The sequence below is a fragment of the Nannospalax galili genome, unplaced genomic scaffold (genome assembly GCF_000622305.1).
Source record: "Nannospalax galili isolate Female #2095 unplaced genomic scaffold, S.galili_v1.0 scaffold1314, whole genome shotgun sequence".
Classification (NCBI taxonomy): Eukaryota; Metazoa; Chordata; class Mammalia; order Rodentia; family Spalacidae; genus Nannospalax; species Nannospalax galili.
The window spans coordinates 805,782-823,874 of record NW_008333976.1 but is presented as its reverse complement, the minus strand read 5'-3'; the positions used below and the strand labels follow the sequence as shown (position 1 = coordinate 823,874).

General features: G+C 51.2%; 1 long non-coding RNA gene across 1 annotated transcript in view; it reads right to left on the bottom strand.

Annotated features, from left to right (window-relative positions):
- Positions 1–7,848, bottom strand: part of LOC103730652 — a 9,201-nt gene extending 1,353 nt beyond the window's left edge. The window contains exons 1-2 of the long non-coding RNA XR_607106.1: positions 7,431–7,848; positions 1,698–1,813 (exon numbers count right to left, since the gene is read on the bottom strand). This is a non-coding gene — a long non-coding RNA (uncharacterized LOC103730652). The remainder of the gene's footprint in view (positions 1–1,697; positions 1,814–7,430) is intronic.
- Between the last annotated feature and the right edge of the window lie 10,245 nt (positions 7,849–18,093).

Here is an 18,093-nt window from a genome sequence, read left to right as displayed (position 1 = left end):
CTCTCTCTCTCTCTCTCTCTCTCTCTCTCTCCCCTCTCTCTCCTCTCTCCTTCCTTCTCCCTGGGATCACACTCAGCACTCTACCTCTCTCACATCCATGTTGGCTCATGACCCTTGTAGAAGTCAATGAAACTAGCTGCGGTCCCTGAAGGGTTTCTCTCCAGCTTCCTCCCAATCTGGCCAGATGGGAATCTATGGCAGGAGGCACCTGTTACAGTTAGAATGTACCTGCTTTCTCTGTGACCCTTCAGAGCTCAGGGTGTAGGGGACACTCTGTGAAGTGCTTGAGGATGTCTGCTGGACTTTTCTGCCTGGGAAGGTGCTGTCTACAGAAGGAGACCTTGATTTTGAGTTTCCTAGCTTCCGGAGCTGTGAGCAATACGTTTCTGTTGTTTGTAAATCACTCTGTCCAAGGTATTTGTTAAGCTAGCCAGAATGAACCAATATTATTTTTTGGTTTTAGGAAGTGGTTACTGGGAGAGATGGCTCAGTGGTTAAGAGCACTGACTGCTCTTGCAGAGAACCTGGGTTCAATTCCCAGCACCCACATAGTGGCTGACAACCATCCATAACTCCAGTTCCAGGGGATCCAATGCCCTCTTCTGACCTCCACAGGCATTGCACAACACGGGTGCACTTACATACATGCAAGCAATACATTCATACACATAAAATAAAAATAATAAATAAAATATTTTTTAACAGAAGTGGTTGTCAAGGCACTGGAGAGATGGCTCAGTGATTAAGAGCACTGACTGCTCTTGCATAGGACCCAGGTTCAATTCCCAGCACCCACATGGCAGCTAACAACCATCCGTAACTCCAGTTCCAGGGGAATCCAACGCTCTCTTCTTACTTCCATGGGCACTGCACGATACAGGTGCACTTACGTGCAGACAATACACTCATACACATAAAATAAAAATAAATAAATCAAAAAAGTTTAAAAAGAAGTATTACTTTAAGCTGTCCACAGGAGGTGGCACAGAGTGAAGGGTGGGTCTTCTCTGTCCTAACTCTGCTGGTGTGCCGGACCGGTCATTTGTGGGAAATGTCATACAGTGTTTTCTGGACTCATTGTCTTTGACCCACTTGATACCAGTCAGCGCCTTCACCACCCCGTTGTGACATTGCCCCCATTGAGACCCACTGCACTGTCTTTGCATTGTTCTAGAAATCTCAACATACTCCCAAGCAAAAACATTCCGGCTGAGCATAACTACACGTGTCTATAATCCCAACACAGGCGGCTGAGGCAGGAGGATTCCAAGTTGTTGAACAGCCTGGGCTACATAATAAAGTTAGAGATTTTCAGAATATTAATAACTATGGGGAATCATGCAGTTCGTGAAAATTTGGGGCTGGAGAGATGCTCAACAGTCAAGAGCACTTGCTGCTCTTCCAGGGGACCCAAGTTACAGTTCAACTGCCTGTAACTCCAGCTCTGGGGGATCTGATGCCCTCTTCTGACCTCCAGTATCTGAATTCACATGTACCTACCCACACACAGGCACACACACACAGGCACACACAGGTACACACACACACAGGCACGCACACACACACACAGGCACCACACACACACAGGCACACATGCACAGGCACACACACAGGCACATATACACACAGGCGCACACACACACAGGCACACACACACATATTTTTTAAATTAAAATTTTTTAAAAAGAAAAACCAACCTCAAATGAATTGTATAAATAAGGACACTGAAGATGATGGTCCCACCCACTGGATGACCGCTGCGTGACTGTCTGCACATCTGGCCTCTCTGCAAAGGAGCTCCACAGATGTTGTCCTGAAATGATCACAGTTGCAAAATGTCTATAAATTAGATCCAATTTTGTAAAAACACACACTACAGGCAACAGGAAACATGGCTGTAGCACTGATGATAGCAGTAGAGACCTCCAGGTTAGATGACGTCAGCCATCACGCTGATTCCCATTCCCAAAAGCACTGGCCCCTAGGGGCCAGCAGGGCAGAGGTGACACCTGTCTGTTTGAGAGGGACAATGTCCCCCACCCACAGGAGCCACTGCCCCACCCCCCGCCCCTGTGTAACCTCCCGCTCCAGGTCAGGAGGGATATGGCAAGCCTCTCACTGTGGAACGTGGAACTTAAAGAGCAGAAACTCCCTTTCCCTGGCCACCTGAGATAGATCATATGTAACATGTCCACCCAACCCTGCATGTACTAAGGGAACACCAAGAAGGACCAAAGCCTGAAATGTTAGGCCTTCTTTGGGAGCTGAGTGTGCCAACCAGAAACATCTATGTGTTGTCTGGGGATGAAGCTGTTATTAGAGTGCATGCTTAGCATACATGATGCCCCTGCTCTATCCCCAACATCACACAAAGCTGGGCTTAGTAGTGTGCAGCCCTTGCCTACCTATCAAGTTCCAGGCTAGCCCTGGGGACCAGCTTAGCCCCAAAAGCCCTGCATCCTGAAGAATCCTCAGAGCTGAGCAAACCGGACTGTTGTTCACCCCACACTGTGAAGAAATATGAACCCAACAAGGCATGAGACCCAGAGGGCTGAGAAGGCAGCCAGGGAGGGTAGACCCTTCACAGGCCCAGACAGGGCTCTAGCCACCGGGGCCTGTGTGTACACTCCACCTGGCTGGCAGGAGATCTCTGCACAAACACCCCATCCAGAGGACCCTGCGACTGCTGGTCCCTAGAATGCCCTGAAACCCCATCGCTCCCATCCTTCCTAGGGCAATGAACAGCTGGGAGCAGGAGATGAGGGCAGCCTTGCAGGGGACATTGGATCCTGCGGTGTATGGGCTTGTGAATGGCTGACTCAGGGGTCCCCCAGCCATAAGGATTATGGGAGCTGATGTGAAGGTGACTGTAGGAAGTATCTGCAGGGCAGAGGGGACTGTGACATGTAGAGGAAGAGGCCAGAGAGGTGCTCTGTCAGACACTTATGAGTGGGCAGAGCTTAACCCCTTGGGAGACTGCGGATAACACAGTCCGTAATGCACACCCCAGCAGGGTGAGAGAGGAGGGCAAATGTCCACTAACTCCCATTAGCTACTCAGTGAAGATGGTGAATCTCTCCTGCCACAGGCTGAGGAAGCTCAGGGGAGACAGAGAGCCTTCAAGAGTCTGGGGCAGAGAGAGATGCTGTCCAGCACCCAGAAGACTGACCAAGAGGTTGGGACCCAAGGGGTATGGGAAAGGCCCAGGCAGAATCTCTTGGAAGTGACCAGAACAGTGTGGGTAGAGCCTTAGACAAGGTCAAGACAGGGAAGGCAGGGGGGGTGGGGAGAGAAGGGAGTGAGGGATGGGGGTGAATGGGCCGATGGGAACAAAATCTGCCTGAGACTCGTGGGCTTGACAAATAGGGACCCATTGCAAGGTCTTAAAGTATTTCTGGTGAGTTCTTTGACAAAGCTGTTCTGGGTTGAACAGGTATAGAATACCCACGCCCAATATTCATGATGCAAGACTCAGAATCTGTGGGTGTGGCCTGCTTTGGAAGTGGGGTATTAGCATTAGTTAAGCTGAGGTCTTTTGGGGGGATGGTGGCCCTAAATCTAGCGTGACTGGGGTCCCTATGAAGAGAGACATGTAGGCAGAGTGTGGGGTGATAAGGCTGACAGTCAAGGGAGCAGCCTAGAGCAGGTGCTCCCAGGAATCCTCTGGAGGGAATGACCTCTCTGACCCCTTGTGTACCAGCTTCTGGTGTCTAGAATTTTGAAAAGAGACATGTCTGTGATTTTAAACTGTCCCTGGAAGGGATCACAAAGGCCTTGTGAGGAAAACCCCACTGAGGGCATCTGGCCATCCCTCAGCATCTTCCCCTAGAGGGGAGCTTCCTGGATGCTGACACCCACCAAACATCCTGGCTGAGTCAGGTGACCCTGTCATACTCCCCCACATACCTGCCCTTGTCTTGCTGGGTCCTCTCGTTCTTCTGAGCAGAGCTCTGGGGTTAATACCAAGAGCCATTTTGAAAGGGGAAACAAGGATAATGGCTGATGGTGGACAGCGCCAACGGTCGGATGGACGAATTGGGGCTAAACTTCTCCTCTTAGACAACAAGAACTATGCAGAGGAAACAGGGGAGACCAAGAAGTTCAGAGGTGGTAAGAGTGAGTCCTGTGGGACTCCACAGCAGTTCATCAAGGGAGGAGACTTAAAGCCAACCAGGCCCTTCAAAGCAAAACTTAACATTGTGGCAGCGTATTGGTTACTCTACCCCTTACTGTGAGAAAATACCTCGCAAAAAGAGAGGAAAGGTTTGTTTCAGATTACATAGTTTGAGGGGATACATCTGCCAAACAGGGAAGTTTGGTGGCAGGAGTGTGAGGCAGCTGGTGACATTGCTTCTGCGGACAGGAAGCAGAGAGAGATGAATTCAGTGCTCAGCTCGCTTCCTCCTTTCAATTCAGTTCAGGGCTCCAGACCATGGACCGGTGCCAACCATATTCAGGGTGGGTCTTCCCACCTCAATTAACCCAATTTAGAAACTTGCTCAGGGATATGCCCAGACGTTTGTTTCCATAGTAATTCTCTATTCTGTCGACAATCAATGTTAACCATCACACGTTGCTGATAAGCAATCAAATTTAGGAGTTCCAGATGATGGATTTCCTTGTAAACAAGTGTCCCCCGTCTAGCAAACAAGACGGTTTACTCCCCCCCATCAATCATGTGTAGTAACAACTAAAGAAAATTATACATGAGTTGCCTACAACAGAGCCCTTCATAAGCACAGACAAATACGCAGTCTTAACGATGCGTTCAACAGACAGAGCAGCCCACTTCTGCCACTGATTCTGCCCATCTCAGTTTGAGCCCCTCTGGGGGAGGCATCCATTGTTACACACTGCCACTCAACAAAAGACCACATGGCCTCTGAGACCCAGGAGTGGGACCCACGAACTAAAGGGGTTCCCTGGCCATCTCTAGTGTCTTCTCTGGTGATTTGGGACTGTCTAGGACTGTCTACTGGACTTCGTCTCCTTAGAATGGCCCTATCTCAGCACTGGAGATCGCTGTCTCCTGAGGGCAGTAGGGAGCTATGGGAGGGTTTAGACACAGGGTTAGGCAGATGGAAAAGAACAGAAAGCAGCAAGCTAAACCAAGGCTGGGTCCACCCCAGTTCCACACAGCAGGCCCCCAACAGGGCCAGTTAAGCGACTAAAATTGTAGCCAATGAAAAGTGCAGCTGGACTTTTAATCCAAATTGTGGTGAATGAGAAACATCCCCTGCAAGCTCATGTGTTTGAATAGTTGGTCCCGGTTGGGGAGGTTCTGGAACCCTCAGGAGGTGCAGCCTTGCGGGAGAAAGTATGTCACTGGGGGTGGACTTTGAGGGTTTATAGCTGTGCCCCACTTCCTGTTCACTCTCTCTGCTTCCTGGATGTGGACAGAAATGTGATCAACCAGCTTCCTGCTCCTGTTACCATGCCAGGCCATCCTGCCATGATGGACTCGATCCCTCTGAACCATAGCCAAAATAAACTCCTTCCTTAAGTTGCTTTTGGTGATGGTATTTTATCACAGCAACTGGAGAGTAACAAATACGGAAAATAAAGACAAACAGCCCTATAAAACAAAAGAACAAATCAGAGATACAAGAGCTCAGAGAGCTAAGAGGAGATGGTTTGTGGTCTAGAATATTCCAGAGAAGAACTGGCAGGAAAACAAGAACCAAGCCACTGAGAACTGAAGGTGTTCTAAGAAGAAAGGTAATGCTGAAGGGAGAGACAAGAAGGTGGCCCGAAGGCTCCTCTTCTCCCTCTTGGCTTAGTTCAGCCCATTTCTCCAATGTAGCTGATCACAGAGTCCCGTTCTTCATAAAATGTTTATTAACGTCCCAACCAACTTCTGTGGATTACACAGAACACATTAGGAAGGATACTGTCCTAGATCACTGCATCACCCATGGGTGATTCTGGTGTCCCCCAAAGGATGACAGATACGATCTAAAGATGTTGGTTGTTAAGACTAACAGGATGCAGCAGGCACTGTGGGTAGGACCTAGGGATGCTGCTAATATGATAGGGTCACTCCTCCAGAGCACAAGATTGTTCAGTCCCAAATGTCAATGGTGTTGTAGTTGAGACCCTCTGATTAGAGGATTTGGGAGGTACTTGCATTTTCGCTGCAGTGATTTCATAATTCTGCTGAAATCATTGATTTGAGTGTTGTTTATCCCCCACTCTGCTGGTTAGTTTTTATTGTCAATATGACACAGCCTAGGAAAGAGATAATCTTAACTGAGGAATTTCCCAGGTCAGATTGAGCATGCCTGTGAGCGATTGTCTTGATTCATGATTGATGTGGGAGGGCCCAGCCCACTGGGGGCAATGCCATCCCCAGGCAGGTGAGCCTGGGCTGTGTAAGCAAACCAGCTAAGCAAGCCAGCAAGCTGCACTCCTCCATGGTCTCTGCTTCAGCTCCTGCCCTGACTTCCCTCAGTGGTGGCCTGTGACCTGGAAGTGTCAAACAAACCTTTCCCTCCCTAAGTTATTTCTGGCGTGATGCTTATCACAACAGGAAGCAAACAGACCTACCAACAGCCTTTGCAGACTGCCTGTCATAAGGAGAATTGCCAGTGAGGGACACAGGGAGATGGCTTGAGTGGCTTCGGAACCCTGAGACAACGTAAACTCACAAAGAGGAGCCGTGGGGCTGGGGAGAAGGCTCCGTGGCAAAGCGTTAGCCATGCATGTCTGATGACCGGAGTTTGGATCCCCAAGACCCCTGTAAAAGCCAGACACAGTAGCACAAGCATTTCTAATCCCAATGCCCTTCCTGGGAGACGTGTGAGGCTGAGGCAGGAGAATCCATGGATACTCGCAGCCCAGTTGGCTTGTTTTAAACAGCAGCAAAGAGAGCTTGTCTCAAACAAGGTAGAAAGTCAAGGACAAACATCCAAAAGGTGTTCTATGATCTCCACATGTGCTACAGCATGCACGTGTTCACACTCACAAAGAACACACACACACTATCACACACAGAGGAATAATAAGAAGACAGAGATGATGTCGATGATGATGATGGAGGAGGAGGAGGAAGACAGAGAGATGACTTAAAGGTTTAGAGCTCTTCCTGCTTTTACAGAGAACCCGAGTTCCGTTCCCAGCACGTGCACTGAGTGGCTCACAACCACCTGTGACTCTAGCTCCTGGGGATCTGATGTCCTCTTGTGGCCTCTGTGGGCACTGCATGCATGTGCGCACACGCACACACACACACACACACACACACACACATCAATAAAAACATAAAAATAAATATTTCCAAAAAAATCAATAAAAGGAGGAGAAAGGACAAGCAGGAAAGGGAAATGGAAGGATGGGGCATCATTGGCACCAGGGAGAGACATCACCATTCTGTTTACTTTGCACAAGTGTGTGAACCCAAAATGGTGGGAAAGAAACAGCAAAACTGTTACCTGAGACTCCAGACTGGCCCGGCTTCTCCCCATTGCAACAGAGACGCTCCCTCCCAGCTCCTCGCTCCACCCAGAAAACAGAAGACGGCGCCCAGAGCCGCCCTCTGCTGGCTAGGTAATCAGTACACAGCACAGCCTGGCCTCCTTCCTCTGCCAGCTCCAACCTAGTGCGGTCCCAGGAAGCCTTGTGTAAGCCTTGGTTTTAGTCCTCCTCCCTCGTCCAAGATGCCAAACGCTGCCACCTGCCCCGGGGCAGGAGGCGGTGACTGGGTCTGTCACTCCTGAACGTCGTCACAGAAGCTGGCTCCAGTTTCCACTGACTGACTGTCTTCTCCACATTCAGCATCGGCCCGGATGCCACAGACAAAGGGGCTCACCACTGCCTGCCTCCGAGCTCAGGGTCACGTTGGTATTGAAATCACAAGCTGCCACTTGCACAGCCTGAGAGAGATGTGGAAAATAATTTATTCACAAACAAAAAGCTTCACCGCGATAATTTACATTGTAAAATTGTATGCAGCCACTGAAAAAAAAAAAAAAAGTATATGTTGAGGGCTATTTAAGGAAAAGGATTTCACTGTGAGCTGGAAAAGATCCGCTCACAATACAATTTCGAATCTGTAACAATAAACTGGGAGAACACAGAAAGCAGAAAAGATTATCTTTTATTTCCAGACAGGAAAAAAACTAATTTGTTTACTTCCCTGTACTTTTCTATCATTTATATTTTTTTCCTACCAGAACATATATCACTTGGATAGTATCCAATTAAAAGTTTCTTTTGAAAAAAGAAAGTATTGGGGCTGGAGAGATGGCTCAGCGGTTAAAGGCATTGGCTGCTCTTGCAGAGGATCCAGGTTTGATTCCCAGATCCCACATGGCAGCTAACAACTGTTCGTAACTCCAGTTCCAGGGGATCTGACACCCTCTTCTGACCTCCACGGGCATTGCATGACACCAGCGCACTTACATGCAGGCAATACACTCATACACATAAAATAAAAATAAATCCAAAAATTTTTTAATTTTTTTAATTTTATTTTTTATATGTGTGAGTGTATTGCTTGCATGTGTGTGAGTGCACCCATGTCGTGCAATGCCCGAGAAGGTCAGAAGAGGCTGTCGGATCCCTTGGAACTGGAGTTACGGACAGTTGTTAGCTGCCATGTGGATGCTGGGAATCGGACCTGGGTCCTCTGCAAGAGCAGCCAGTGCTTTTAACCGCTGAGCCTTCTCTCCAGCCCCCATAATTTCATTTATTTAGTCATTGTGTGCGTGGGGTGGGGGGTGCATGTGCGCCCGCACACATACCATGGCACGCATGTAGAGGCCAGAGGGTCAGAGAACAACTTGCAGAAGTCTTTTTCTCCTTCTACCATGTGGGTCCCAAGGATTGAACTCAAGTTTGTCAGGCTTAGCCGTAATCACCTTTACCCACTGAGCCATCTCCCCAGCCCCAGAATGATTTTAAACAAAACAAAAGGTGGGGACAGTCGGATCACCCAGATTTCCTTTCTATGCCAGACATTTCTTTACTCCACCTCACTGGGCTCCCACGGTGATTAAATGAGCTACCACAGCTGTCACATAACACATACTTAACCTTTGATTCTACGCTTTCTTCTTCAGGGAACAAGGTGCCACCATAGTGTGTAAGTTCCCAGTAGCACCAGAGAAAAGGAAAGCTTGAGTCCACCATCGTGAAGGGAAGCACAGGCTGCAGCTCAAGGCAGGAGCTTGAGGCCGTGGACGGACGTTGCTTGCTGGCCAGCTAGCTTTCTTCATCCGCCCAGCTCACCTGGGGAGCCCTTGATGGCAACAAGTACGGCTCCTGTAACCAGATGTGTTCTTTTCCACCCACTTTAACACCTATGGACTCTTCCAGAACCCAACTACCCTGCAAGATGCTTCCAGATCTAGGAGCATGTTTGAGACTGGGGCAAAGGGACTTGTCTAGTTGTTCATGCCCTTGGAGCACCCAGCACTGCCTGTCCACCCAAGTTGGAGTGTCTGGCCAGGAAGGAAAAGAGGCCGTTGGGGCCCATGCTCTCCAACCCCAGGCCTGAGATTGAGCAAGACAGCCCACCTGCTGGGTCCCCGTTGTGTCGTCCGTGCCCACCCCACAACATGCTGGAGGCAGGCAGGTGGACAGAGGGCAGCCAAGGAGCATGTGGAGGTTGCTTCTCAGGTGGTGGTCATACAAAACTTCCTGAGCTCCTACGGGGATGACAGCAAGGGTCAGGATGATACTGAAAGACCAGGTACTTCGGGACTTTCTGTAAGGTAGCCCCATCAGCATCTCTCAGGTAACGAACTAAAACAGTGCCAAGCCCAGCTGCTGACTCAAAGCCTAACAGGCCCCTGATTTTGCATTTCCAGCAAGTCGGGAGCCATGTTGTTGTTACCCAGTTGGGGACCCCACTGTGAAAACCACTGAAGGAACGACAGGGTAAAAAAAAGCAAGACTGAAAAATCTGTCAGCCTCTCCGCCCCAGGAAATGTATACGAGGCTGTGGGCAGGACATGGGCACAGAGCCAGAGGGCCGCCAGCCTGGCCCCACCCTGGAGCTGGGCGTGGAGTTGTCCAGGCTGCAGTAAACAGCTCTGGTCCTCCCCAGGTGCATCTGTCTTGGATGGAGGGGAAGGAGCAGGGTGTGGGTTCTGGGCACAGTCCTAGCTTTGGTTTGTCAGGACGCCTGTGCCCAGGGTTGGAGTCACCTTCCAACTCCCCAAAGCTCATTGGCATTCTCCTTGCTTACAAACACCTGGAGCTTCTGAGACTGCGCTGAGGTCCAGAGCTGGGGGTGTTTATCACAGTTAAGTCGGCGGAGGTAAAAAAAGGGGGGGGGGGCTGTATGGTGGGGGAAGTGGCGGGGATCAGCGAAGATTAGTAAATTATTCACACCTCTCCATCAGAGCGCTGGCTCCCTTTCCACTCAAGAACACTTATCAACACCCTTCCATTTTTCCATCCATTTTGAAAAGAGGCAAATAGGGGGTGGGGGTGGGAGATAGCATAATGTTTAATTAAGAAATTAAGCAGTCCCCTTCCTAAATAGTCATTCAGTTCAGGAAGGGGGAGGGGACAGGCCAGTCAGCCCAAGAAAATGGTTTTTTATCACACACACAAAATCCGATGCCCAAAATAGCCCCATGGTTGCCCTAGCAACTAGCATTTTCTCCCCTCCCCCCTCCCGTCTGCCTTTGCATACGGCTGCATATTTCTATCATCTCGTTGCAGGCACAGTTCATAAACACCGCAACATAATAAAGAACGTTATCGCCAGTGACTTACGGCCCAGCTGCGCCCAGCCATATAGGAAGTGGCAAGCCAATACAATTTCATGCAGCGAGGGCCACAGATAGATTGGGCGCCCTTCAAATATGATGTTACTTCTTTAAGTCAGTCCAGATTCAGAAATAAAGTTGGTCTCGCCCGTCTCCCCATCCGCCAGTGACAAAGCATGCCAGGCTGATGCCCGGGAGTCTCGCTGGGGCCAGAACAAGCTCACCCCCAGCCCAGGATTAGCCCTCCAGACTTCTGTGCTCTTCTCTGCCCACGCCTCCCGCCTCTCCCCTGTCAAAGGGCCCAGCCTGGGATGGATGAGGGTCTGTTTGAATTAATTATCCTCTCTTTGGATTACTCCGGGGTCCCATGGCTGGGGGCCGTGGGGGTGGGGCGGGCTGCTGGTGAGGCTTTGCACGTCTAGCCAGGCTGGGGGAGGTGTTAACAGTGGGGTCTCTCTCTCTTGCTCTTTCTTCGCTCTCTAATGCAATGACCCTCGAGAACCACTCTGTCCAGGAAGATTTCTCTAAAGTGGAGAAGATGGGGGAACTGCCGCCTCCTCGTGTCCCCTAGGCTTACAAAACCCTTCATAAAACCTCTTCTCGGGTCCTCGGTGCAAACCTGGCCAGAGGTTTGGTTTATATCTAAAAATAAATTGTGCCTGCAGGTGGTGGAGGAGGGAACTGGTCTAGAAGAGGATGAGCCCTGTGGGGATGGGGGGATTAATCTTGGGACAAAGGCAAGGAGAGAGGGTCAAGAGCAATCTTAGGTCCCCGGAGGACCCTGCTGAACCAGCCAGCCTCCCCTGGGCAGAGAGCAGTGTGTGCATGCAAGGCCACCAGCTCACCAGGTCTTGGGGTGGAGGAGTCCCTGCACTGCCCCTCCACCACTACTCAAGGGGGTCCATCCCATGCCACTCCCCAACCAAGTTAGAAAGCTGGGATGGAGTCTATCTGTAGTTGCCCTCCCAGGGGGCAGGAAGCAGGGAGCTAGCCTAGGGGGAGGTGGGGGAAAGAAGGTTCCAGGGACAGTGGAGTGGGGGGGGGCAGGGCAGCGTGGGGCTGAGACTGGTGGATCAGGGGTAGCAGGTACAGACAGTTCAGTCAGCACTACCTCCTGGGCCCAGGTAACAGATCCCAAAGGACCACTGGGATCAGGAGAAGCCTTGATAAGGGCAGGGTGATGATGCTGGGCCTTCAGGCAGAGCCTTTAAGGACTTCGGTCCATAGTGGAATTCGGCTACAGGGAGCTCTGAGGTATGACTTGGGGACAGCAGAGCTGGGGGAGAAGCCCACTGCCTGGTCCAGGAAGGCCCAGGGCCATGGGGCCCTAGCACCACGAGGCCTTTTTCTCCCTCTGAGGACCACATGCAGAGCGGACCTGAGGGGCTGTACCTGGGCCATCCATGGGCCACCTGCTGGGGGATGAGTCAGATAAAGCCTGTTGGCTCCCAGAAGGGTGAGGAGCAGTCCTGTGCATCCCACCTGCCTCCTCACACTGGGCTCCCTGGAGCCACCCCTCCCCTGGCTGCCGACATCACCTGTGTGCGTTCCATGGACAGCACTGTCTTCATGTTGCAAGGTGCATAAGTTTGGAAAATAACAGGTGGGTGGGGGGAGATGTGTAGGCTTGGTAGGATCATTACTTCCTGTCCTGTTTCTGGCTCTGTCTAGGCAATTCCCAAGGAAGGAAATTTATATTCTCCTCAAACCTGTGAGCTGGAGAAAGCACGAAGAAAAAGCTCCAAGCCCTCTGTGGTGGTTTGATGAGAGGTGTCCCCCGTAGGCTCAAGTATTTGAACACTTGGCCACCTGGGCGTGTGTCTGCTTAAAGACGCAAGCACTCAGCTCTGTTCTAGCCACCTCTGCTCATCAGGCCTCCCTGGCCATGATGGACTGTCCCCTCTGGAACCGCAAGCCAAGTAAACTCTTGCTTCTATAAGTTGCCTCGGGCATGGTGGTTTATCACAGCAACAAGAAAGTAACTAATACGCTCTCTTTACCCCTGGGCCCAAGTCTCCTTGACTCATTCTCAGAGCCCCTTCCCAGGTCCTACTAAATTTCAGATATACACATATATCTGTACAGAGGCAAAAATCATATACGCATAAAACAGTTTTAGCTGGACGTGGTGGCACAGGCTTAGCACTCGGGAGGCAGAGACAAGATCTCTATGAGTTCATGGCAGCCTGGTCTACATACTGAGCTACAGGCCAACCAGGAATACACAGTGAGACCTGTGATAAAAAAAAAAAAAAAAAAAAAAAAAAAAAGAAAGAAAGAAAAAAGATAAGAAACAAACAAATAAAAACCAAGTGTTTTCAAGTGACAATGCAAGGCTGTTTAGTGCAGCCACAGTATTGGGTAACCAGCACTTCTATCCTATTCCAGAACCTTCTGTACATGAGGCTACCACTGAGCTACACCCCCAGCGCTCATAACCATCTCCGTTTCCATAAAAGAAAACTGCTGGTGTTTGGGCGCTCAGTGTCCCCCAGAGGCCTGTTTGTGAAAGGCCTGGTCCCCACAGTGGCACAGCTGCGGACTTTAGCCTTGTGTGAGATCATTAGGTGAAGAAGGGTACTCAAGATTCCAGTTCATGACGGGATAGACCCAAAGCATGTAGGCCTCCAGCAGGGTCCTGGAGCAGCAACGGCAGGGGCCTGGTGGAGCCGACTGCTAACCTCAAGGCCAGCAACTAAAACAAAGAAGAGGGGGCCCAAGTCCCACGGTCCTCGTCGGGATGCCTTTCCCGACCTTCAGAAAATTCCAGCTCTTTTCGGTCTTTTCTCATTAGCACCGAACTCTCTGCCTGTTAGAGCAGCTTCAATCTCCCTGGAGGAGGACAGAGAGGACACATTGCCCCATTTTTCTTCACTTGAAACAGGAGGTCAAACTGGGCGTGGTGGCGCACATCTGTCATCCCAGCATTTAGGACTGAGGAATAGGATTGCTGTGAGTTTGATACCAGCCTGGGCCACGTAGTGAGTGTCGGGCTAGCCTGGGCTACATAATGAGATCCTGTCTCAAAATAAAACACCGGAAAATGAAAAAGGTGAGGGAGGGTATCTTATTTTCTCCCAGTGCAAAAGGAGGTTAGTAACCCGTCAATTCCTTTTGCTCATCCAGAGCAACGCACGGCAAGACCGACTTTGCATTCTACAGACAGTGAGGGTCTTTGTGGGATAGAAAGTTGACGGTATTTCCTCCACCTCTGGAAACCTTTGCCCTGACATCATCCAACGCTCCAGTTCCATAACCTGAGTGGAGGGAGATGGTGCTGAGAAATGACCACACAGCTGCTCCCTCTGCCCCTGTGCCTTCGCCGCTCTGTGCTTCTGCCTTCCCGGGTCAGGTGCCAGCTTCCTCCAAGGTGATGAACGTCCCTACACAAAGACTACCAGCCCCCCGTCTGTCTGTGAGCTTCAGAGCCCCGTGGCCAGCCTTTGTCCTCAAAAAGGCTGCAGGGAGCGGGTGTGGTGGCGCATGCCTTTAGTCCCAGCACTCAGGAGGCAGAGGCAGGCAGATCTCTGTGAGTTCAAGGCCAGCCTGGTCTACATAGTGAGTTCTAGGCCAGCTGGGGCTGCAGGAGACCCTGTCTCCAAAAGACCAAAAAAAAAAAAAAAGGCTGCAGGGACAACTGGTTTCCTCCACATCTAGTGCAGGTGAACCTGTCAGGCAAGATGCTACTGCAACCCTGTGTCAGACTAGGGGGCAAGGGACTGCGGCCCCAGGGGAAAAGGCTGGGGCTAGGCCCCAGAGGACACCCAGCTGCCTCTCCTTGTTGAGCAGCTTATGGAAACAGGTCTGGTTCCAGACAGCTAAAATGGAATTCCCTCACTCTGTTATCCCAAGGCTCTCTGCCTGTGCTTTCCCACACTCCCATGTGCAGCAAAGACCCTGCCCTGGGATGCCTCGTGCTGCTGCCCAGATGAGGAGTGAGCACAGGGCACCGAGCATCGGGCATGAGGAGGACCCCCTGCGCAGCGAGGAAGAAGGGACAGCAATGTGGCTCCTGGACTCCTGGGAGCCAATAGCTCTTTTTATTTCTATGCTGGGCATCCTTGGCTGCTTCCCCCCTGGGTTCTGGTTTCATCTCAGCGGACTGTAGTAAATCTGTATCAGCCACGTGTCTCATTGCTGTGACAAAATTCCCAACACAAGAGGGTGCGGTCCGTCATGGTGGAGAAGTCCTGGTAGCAAGGGAGTAAGGCAAGGCAACTGGTCACTTTTGCATCCCCAGTCAGGAAGGAGAGAGAGAGAGAGAGAGAGAGAGAGAGAGAGAGATAGAGAGAGGTTGGTGTCCCCTCCGTTTTAGTCAGTCAGAGGCTCCAGCTCATGGAATGGTGCCACTCCTGTTCAGGGTGGATCGTCCCACCTCAATTAAGCCAATCTAGAAACTTCTTCACAGAAATGCCCAGAGGTGTGTCTCCGAGTGCTTGTGGCAATCTGACAGGGAATAATAAATTAATCAGGGACTAACACTGGAGTGGGCTGGAGACAAAGGGGAAACCCAGAGTCACCACTGTGCACACTGTCTCAGAGCTGGGCTGCCTGATACTCACAAATCGATGTACCCCACACCTGTGCACGGCATGCCCAGCCTGAGAACCTCAGCCCCTCTTCTACTTAAGGCCCACAGACATCCATCTAGGAGATCAGCACCACTGTCATCTCTGCTGCACCAAGAGCACTGAGCCCAGCATTCAACCCTTTGCCCCGAGTCACACAAATCAGAAGTGGCTGAATGGGGACTTGAATTCAGAACTTTCTAACCCCAGTGCCTAGACTGCTTGGAGCCTTTATTCTGGTTTTCAGAGTGAAATGAGGAAGTGTGGAACAAGGTCACAACCCAAGGACTAGTCCCACAGCGTCAGGTGCCATTCACGGGAGGGACAGTCAATCGGGGGTCCCATTCAGGAGTCGGGGGTAGGAAGAGTGGCTCGGATACCCAGCATCTGGAATCAGCTGTCTGAGCCCAGAACCGAAGCTCTCCATCCCTACCCTCCCTGGTATCAGCAAGTGTATCCTGAACCTTCTCACTCCTCTTTACATTTTGAGATAAGTTCTCATGTAGGCCAGGCTAGCCTCAAGCTCACAATGTAGCCGAAGATAACCTTTAACTTCTGATCCTCCTGATTCTACCTCCCAAGTGCTGGGATTACAGGTATGTGTCACAGTGCCTAGCTTTCACGTGGTGCTGGGAGTGGAACCACCCAAGGATTCATGCATGTTAGGCAATCGCTCTACCACCTGAGCTATGTGCCCAGCTATGACTCTGTCTCATAATGTCTCTCAGAAGAGGAGATCTGGGGAGGACTGGACAAGAGGCCCCTGGAGAAATGCAGCTACAGATTTCAGCCCTGTGAGACAGAGCCATGTACAGTAGCTGTAGCGCAGGTTGGTGAAGACAGAGAGGGGACCCTGCTCTAGCTAGCACACCAGAGGCTAGAAGTAGGAGAGCAAGAGCTGTGAAACCAAACACCTCAGCGGTCACCAAGATAAGAGAGGTGCCTGGCCCTGGACGCTAGAGTCAGATTCACAGGTAGTGTGGAGAGGAGTATCATCCAGGTGACCAGAAGGGCCATGTCATCATCCAGGGCAGAGGTCCCCCACGCCTCATGAAGGTTCAGTGTCTCAGGGGGAGCAGAGGCAGCTGCCTCCATTCGGGTATCAAGAAGGTCTTACGAAGGCGTCGATCTATAGAGGGCCATCCTGAAAGCAGGTATTGGGGGGCGGGGAATGACAGCATTTGCTGTGCGCATGGGGAACTCAGCTGAAGCAAGCCCAAGACAGAAGGTGCCTGTGAGATGGCGCCTCTCACCAGAGTGCAGGGCGCCAGCGGAGAAGGGATGGGAACAAAGACGAATGAGGAAGAGGAGGCCCCTGGAGGCCAATGAGGACTCAGAGCAAGGCTGGGGGATAGCCCTGCCTCCCCCCTCCCAGAGTGTATTCAAGGGGTTGGCTAGAAGGGTCTCTGGAGGGAAACACTGGATACTCATCCGAAAGGAGACTTCCTCCCTGGGGGCAGGAAGCAGGGAGTCCTGGGGCTGAGGTGAGCTGGCGGTGCAGGGTCACCTTCCAGTGCCCAGTGGGCCTCAGAATGTCTGTGCCGACCCTGAACCAAGCAACCTCCTCAGAACCATCCGGCTGGACATGACCTCAACCCAACTGGCCCTGATGTGTCTACTAGCCTCCTCCTCTGCCTCTAATCCCGCCCCGCCCCTCCCCTCCCCCTCCCTCCTTTCTTTCTTTCTCTTGTTCTGAGACAGGGCCTCATGCAGCCCATGCTGACCCTGAACTTACTATGTAGCCAAGGATGCTTTGAATTCCTGATTCTCCTGGCTCCACCCCCCACCCCCACTGAGATTATACTTGTGAACTAGTATGTCCTACCTCTGAGGAACTTCTTAAAAACACAGGTGCCCAGACCCAACCTCCCACTGATCAACTCCAGCTCCCTGGGGCTGAGGTTGGGGGTCTGCATGGCTTCCAACTTAGGAGCCACACGGGGGGAATTGTGACACCAGGCCATCCTGCCCAACCCTCAGATCTCAGTACCCTGTCACCGGCAGCTGAATGAATGCTACGGGAGGGATCTGCGTGTCTTTAGGACTCCCTACGAGCCAGGGTCTCTCAGACCTCTAGCCAGCTGTTCCCAGCCACCACTAATTGCCACCATGCCCTCAGGAGACCACTGGCCACTTCCAGGTACTGCTCTGGACCTGTTGGCTCTCTATGAGCTATCTGTAAAATGCTGGGAAAAAAAAATAATAATAATAATTCCCACCCAAACAGCCAGAGGAAAGGCAGTGTTCACCTGCCGAGACCCTGTAAATCTTGATATATTTTATGAATCTCACTTACATTTGTGCTTTGACTTGTGCATAAAACTTCTAGAGATTTACACAAGCCAACCGAGTATCACTCCCTTCCCAAGCGGGGTCTATATCTCGATGACCTTTTAGAAACCAGTGATGGCTTTTCTGTTGTTATCCATAATTGGAAAAGCACTGGAGATATGAAAATTTACAGCAATGACTGGTCTACCTGAGCAGGACCATGAAGAGCTCCCGGGATGAGAGAGGGGCGGAGGGAGGTGCGCACCCTGTTCATCAAACGTTATCTCCGTCCACCAGGGCCTCCTTCACACTGCATCCCCAGGCCCAAGGCTGCTGCTCACACAGGACTAACCCAGGCATAGAGCCTTCAGGCTTTATAGGGGTCTGGAAGCTGCTTTCGTTTCTGTGAATGATGGTCAAGAGGGACCATCCTCCTCCACCCAAGGTCATTCCCGCAGCTACGTTGATTTACACTTAGGGGCGTTAAAGACAAGGAAGGGTGGGGAAAGAGAGAGATGAGGGGGTGGGTGGGTGCG